The 6,444-nt window shown below is 45.2% G+C and overlaps 1 long non-coding RNA gene across 1 annotated transcript in view; it reads right to left on the bottom strand.

Moving 5' to 3' along the window:
• Positions 1 to 6,444, bottom strand: part of LOC111931118 (uncharacterized) — a 32,246-nt gene that overhangs the window by 24,334 nt on the left and 1,468 nt on the right. The gene's annotated exons all lie outside the window — the stretch shown is intronic.

The following is a 6,444-nucleotide window of genomic DNA, read 5'->3' as shown; positions in this document are numbered from 1 at the left end:
TAACAATGGATGTGGTGGGAAGCCCACTCTGGCAGGTGCTGTGCTCCTGATTTAGAGCCAAGGGGGAAGGAAGCGGTGTCCTGGCCGTGATTTCAAAGTACAAGTGAGGCAAAGATTCACGGATGTGTGCAGGGAAGGGCATGGCAGTGATGTCTGAGAGGAGGTTCAGGCATCTGGCAATAAGCAGCCCCAACCAGCCGTGGCCAGCAGCAAGAAAAGCTCCTGGTCCTGCCTCTTCACTGTGTCTCTCCAGGAACATGATGCCCTAGTCTTGACAATGAGCAAGCCTAACTTTTCATGTGTTTATTTTCATTTATGTGTTCAAGGAACACATAAATCCCCTGACCCCCCACAAATACAGCCAAGCTTCTAGTTACTTAGCAGCCTGTTTTGGTTTACCAGTAGATGTCAGTCAGCACTACTCACAACCCTTTGCACCTACAGTCCCTTCTCTTCCGTTTTCAATGGACAGAAGAAATCTGTTATTTGTTTTACTGAGAGGAAACTGAGATACAGAAACGTTCTCTTTTTGGTTACAGAGAAGACAGAAGCAGAATCCGTGGCTTCCAGAAGGTCATTTATGTTACTAGACCCTCACACTTGAGTATTTGTTGCAAATTTTATCTATCTCAGGCAGGTTTTAATTCTTCCTACAACCTGTAAAAAAAGTGTTTTTTACAGGGTTTGCTCATTTTCTTCCAGTCTTGTGAAAAGTTCTTAATGAGTACTATTATTAGTGTGGAGCTGCTGCCAACTGTTCAATCTTAAGCACAGAAGGTTGTTAGCTGGAGGCTGCCCTGCCCGTCTGTATTACAAACACACCCTAGCAGGAGTCACTTACAAAGGAAAGAGGAACATCAGGGAACAACTATCAGTATTCAGAGTTTATCAGCAACGAATGAATGAAAAAGGGAGGGGAGAAGCCAGCACCTCATGGGCTAGCCGATTACAAACCCAGACGATGTGCCATCCTTTTGCTGGTCACAGAAACCCTAATTCCAGGTCTCCAAACATGAGAGGAGTAAAAGTAGGAGGAATTTCAGTGAGTACCATGTCCAGCCCCCACTCCGGGCTCAGCAGCTGAGGGATATGGTAACGTGAATGTGCTGGGGTTTGGGGAGACATGGAGCGGGTATGGCCCTGCTAATGGCCCCTTTTCAGAGGTGGCAAATGCCAGGCGTAGCTCATTGCCAGCCAGCCATGCTGTATACATGCCAGGCACTCTGGCAGGTGACAGAAGGGTGCCGGCCCTGCGGGGTGCGGTGAGATAAAGCCCAGCCCTGGATGAAGAGTGCTGAAGGAGGAGTGCAAAAGTTCAGTTGACAAAACAATATCTGCTCAGCGCTGCGTCTCCAGCCTGAATCAGCCAGCTTGGCTGGGGCGTGCCATAGCAAGTTACCAAGACAGCCTGTGTGCATGGCAGTAACAGGGCTCTACAGCACAGGAGGTCCCAGACAGCTCTGGATGGTGCTGTTTCCTGGCCGCTGCCATCCCCAGAAGATAGCAGTCGTTACTCTGATGGTACACTCTCCTCTAGGTGCCAGAAGGCACAGCAGCCTAAGAAACAGCCACTCAGAACAGCATGCAAATCAGGAACTTGAAGCTGGTTTTGCTTGTGCTGCCTGAGAAGGGACTGGGAAGCCATCTCAAGTGATCATTTCTATTGGTTGTGAGTCTCCATGGGGTCCCCTTCTGTAAAAATCATCAGAAATAATAGTAAAGGGCGAGCTCAGAGAGAAAAACTCCCTATTTGTGCACACATACACCTGCAGACATATTGCTGTAATGTTGCAAACCACCCAGGTTGTTCAGACATGTCTGGAGTTCACAAAGACAGTAGGCTTTGAAAACACATATAAAGACCTCTGGGAAAGACAAAAGGGCAGAGCTTCTTCTCAGTTTCCTATTTTCACATTTTCCAATTGAGAAGTGTTACAGCAACAGAAGATGGTATGCTTTCTGAATCCTTTCAGGAATACTGCCTCTTCTGCCTCAGAGTTTTATTCTGCTCAGGCCCAGGAGCAGCCATGCCACCAGCAGGCATTCTTTACCATGAAGAGAATAGAATGACCTTATTGTAAAACAGAACAGATTATACTTGCTTCTGTTCTCTTACCAAAAGCTCATGAGGAAGGAGAGCTATGCCCAAATGAACTGTTCAGCAATTGGGCACCATGACCTATGTCCAGGTGCTGTGGTCAGGGTTCTTGTCATGACATAGAACAAAGTACACCAAAGTACACCAGCTAGAGACCTCTCATGTCTCCTCCATCCTTAGCCTGGTGACCATGGGTTGTTTATGAATGTGTGTTTTCACATGCTTTAGGAGATGACACTGTTCAATTTCTTGTCCGGTCCCTCCTCTGTGGGTCATTAAGATTTACTCATTGCCCCTTCTCTCCCACTCAGATTGCCTGGAGGAGCTAGATATGCAGCTGCCCTGGTGAGAAGCTAAGCTCAGTGAAATTAACACTTGCCACTCTGGTGTTCTACACCCAGACTCTCACTCTCCATCCAGAAATACCTTGACATTTCTCGTACTCCCCCACCTCTCCTGATCATGGAGAACTACCTCCAGCCCTAGAACATCTCACTGGCCTTCAGTGGCTCCTGGGTGACTCTGGGCTCCCTCTGCCCCTTTTGCATGCAGTTGTCATCTCCACTTACATGGCCATTTCAAACGTAGGAAAGAAAAATTAAGTCTGTAGAGGAGCAGAACAAGACAGTCAAAAAACCTGAGATGCCCTGGCCAAGACAAACTCCAGGCACTGTGTTTACTGAAAAAGCCAAATCTAGATGAGTTGGGACACAGTGGAACATAACCAGTGAGGCCAGATGGAAAGCGAGTACAAAGAACTCTGACCTGAGTAGCTTAGGAGTGTTCTGCTTTTTCCTGTGGCATTACGGATGAGTTGTGCAACCAAGTGCTTCCTTCTCTTTGTTCTCCTCTCTGTTACTGTCTTCATATTCAAGATGAAAAACCAAACAGTTAGTCTGGCTTTCTCTTTTGCATTATCTTTGATAACACCTGCTACCTGGTGATTCCTTGCTTTTCTTCCTCAGTTTACTTCTTTATAAATGTGATTTTCCTGCAGTCTGCAGAAGAGTAGGGGACAGCTGAGATTTCTGAGCCTTTGCACTTTTTCTTTCACCTACTGTGATGCTCTGCCCTGTGTCATGGCACAGTAGTTCTCTGTCAAGGTCATATAGCACTGGTGGGCCTCTAGGAAGGCACAAAAGAAGGGAAGAGTTATGGGTGAGACAGAGCTACTTTCCTAAATCTCCTTCTCCAGAATGCAAGCTGTTTGCTGTAATGGTATCTCAGTCTTACTGTTGTGTATGGTCCCGTCGGGGAAGAACACTGCAACTCTGCCTGTACAACACCTACTGCAAAAAAAAAAAAAAAATTAAAAAATCTGAATGTGTTCAGGGCTGCCACAACAAATCCTAATGGCAGCAGCTCAGGCCTTGAGAGTGGATAAAAGTTAAACTGTTTTTAGGAATGTCTCATAGGGCAGCCTGGACTTTGTTCCTGAGGAAAGAGGTGAAATGCCTACGTAACAATGTGTATGTCAACATTCATGTCTAGCAAGGGAACTGACCTCTGCAGAGCTGAGTTGGGACAGATAAAACACAGTTTAATCCTGTTAGCCTCCTGCAGGCACTGAGGCCCTCAAAAGGGAAGCAGAAGGATGGAGTGCCCATTCCTGATTCACAAATAGCAAGACAAACTACTTGAAGGAGTCCTGCTCAGGAGCTTGGGTTGAGTATGGGAGAAAATTATACTGGGGATTGTGTGTTGTGGCCTCAGTGCTTGGTGCACTTCTTGGTCTGAAGTCCTAGGCTTTGTCCCAAAGGCTTGAGAACACTGTAGGGACAGTTGTGACTGGCATCTCTCCCAGACCTGCTTGCCTAGAGAGGACATGGGAGGTTGCTTTCTCCTTAGCAGGCTCCTGAACACAGTACTAACAGTAGCAAGTAGGAGCGATAAAAATCTGAGCATTTATGATGTCATCTTTTTAACTCCTGAAGAACTGTCATGGTGATTTAGATGCACTATGCACTTTATCTATGACATCCTTGGTTGATTACTTGCTTTACCAGGTAATACCAGATTACACCAGATGTGTGTAATTCTGTTGGTCCTATAGTTCAATTGTTCATGATTTCTGTCAAAATGAAGCCCATGATATCTCAATGTAGTGTACTAGTTAAATACTGATTTCTTTTACTCTTAGATTTGCCTGAGCCCTTTCTTATCTTTAACCGATTAATGATTTGGAGCTACTATGAATTCAGATAATGGACTAAAGGATTAACAAACCAGACAGAGTCAGTTTTCTTCTACATAATCTGCAAGTCTTACAAAAGTCAACTTCTCCAAGGCAAGCAGCACTTTAACTAAGTAAGGGAGGCCAGTCAGCACTAGCTTTGACATGATGAGCAATCAGGGTGGAAAAAGCACAATGAGTGTTTTTTGTGCCTAGGGTGGTAAATTTGTAGATGCACCAGATTCAGTACATGTGTACACGTCTGTACAGGGTGTGTCTTTTGGAATGGTTTACTGGAGCTTTTGGAAAAGAAGAGCCCAGGAAGTATCACTCAAGCACCATGTCTGATATTGCTGTCTGCTGCATTGATCTCAGAGCTGCTTTTGTACAGTGAACAATTAGGATCTGCTTATTGATGCATTCAGTAGAGAAGGCAATAGTACTAATAATCTTAGATTTCCTCCTGGACATATTTCTTATGCAGTCTCTTGCTGGTTCAAGTCCCTGAAATATTTTATGAGCTTTGTGAAATTCAGCATTAGGTAGGATTGAAAAACACCCTGGATCCTCAGGTCAATGGGAGGAGCATGCTAAACAAAGCAGTGGAGAAACAGCAGGACTCCTCAAAGCCTCACTTTATGCTCACTTTCCTCTCCCCATGCCCACGATGGTATCATGGTCCCTCCTGCACTGCTACCCTGTAGTGGCAGCCAAATCAGACGCTCAAGGCAGCAGGACCTAAGGAGCAAAAGCAAAGGTCTCAAACCTGTGCTAAAACTTGCATGAAATCTTAAACATGACCCAGGCTGCTCTTTCCTTGCTATCATAACATATCAATTTGAAGCCTGTAGCATTATTTGTTTAATGTCAGTAAATGCACCAGGGCATTGTAGCTTGGTGCTTTCTAGGGCTTTACACTGGGCTGATCCTTTTGGTGTCTTTCTGTGAAAACCACATTCTTTAATCTATAGTAAAGCCTGACAGTTTACAGGGCAAATGCCCCTTTCAGTGGATGAGGAGCACAAAGCATTGCTGGCGGGCACACCCACCAGCCTACAGAGTGGTGGGCAAGAGAAGAGTACAGTAATATCAGGCTGCCATCAGGCTTATTGTATTTGTCTTAAATAACTACAGCCCTGGCCGCTGTTTTCTATCCCTGTACTGGCATCAGCAACAGTATGAGCTAGATAACTGGATTAGTAACACGATACAGCTGAAAAATATTCCTAACTGAGGTGGGAGATGAAACAGGCTCTCCTTGAAGAAACCTGGAAGACTGCTGCTTGAAGAATGGGCTAGAGAAAAGACAGAGCCTCCAGCCAGATCCTGTATTTGGCAGATTTAGTTCCTCTCCATATCTGGGGTCTCTGCTTATTTCTTTGTCATTGGGATGAGCTTAGGCACAGGGGACAGAGAAGTGGATTTTCCATTCCATGAAGTGTGGGAGGAGGAGTAGTGTTTCCCAAAATTACCAGCATGAAGGCACCTACCACCTTTGTCTGAGGAGCAAATGTGCAACTGAAGCTGTCAAGAATAACCTGAACTTTTAGTTGTGCTCCTCAAGTGAGCTGTTTTCCTGCACCACTGTGCAGGGACTATGTGGAGCAGCAAGTTCATGACTCAGAAAATTCTCACCTTTGTTCCCAAGCACACAGGCTCTGTTTGTCTCACTGTTACAGGCACATGACAAGGAAAGATTGCCTCTGCAGCTTGTTGAGGGGTAGTGAGTATTTAGGATTGAAATATTTTTGGAGACAGTGATGTGCATGCTTGATGAAACACTAGGGCAAAAGTCTTCAATGTAGGCAGATTTTCCTCGAAAGAGGAAGTTAAATCACACAGGAAACATGAACTCAAGTCCATTTCTGACCCATAGAGTGACTGAAGATAACATTCAGCAAGCTTATGGCAAAACCTGCTCTTCTGAGAGATCTCTAGGGCTATTTCAATACCCCCATAAACCTACCCACTGACCCCTCATTGCAGAGCAATGCAGCTTCATTGGATGTGGGTGTCTTTTGCCTAGTGCATCAATGGCATTGATCATTGAATATCATGAATATCAACATACCCAGGGGAGGCAGGTGTTGAAAAAGGGAGAGGTGAGCCTTTGGAGTTTTTATTATTGTTATTGATTGGATAGATAGAGGTATCTTTTACCCTAGCTGAGCCT

The sequence above is a fragment of the Cyanistes caeruleus genome, chromosome 8 (assembly GCF_971803275.1).
Source record: "Cyanistes caeruleus chromosome 8, bCyaCae1.hap1.1, whole genome shotgun sequence".
NCBI classification, from domain to species: Eukaryota; Metazoa; Chordata; class Aves; order Passeriformes; family Paridae; genus Cyanistes; species Cyanistes caeruleus.
This window is presented reverse-complemented; position numbering and strand designations above follow the sequence as displayed.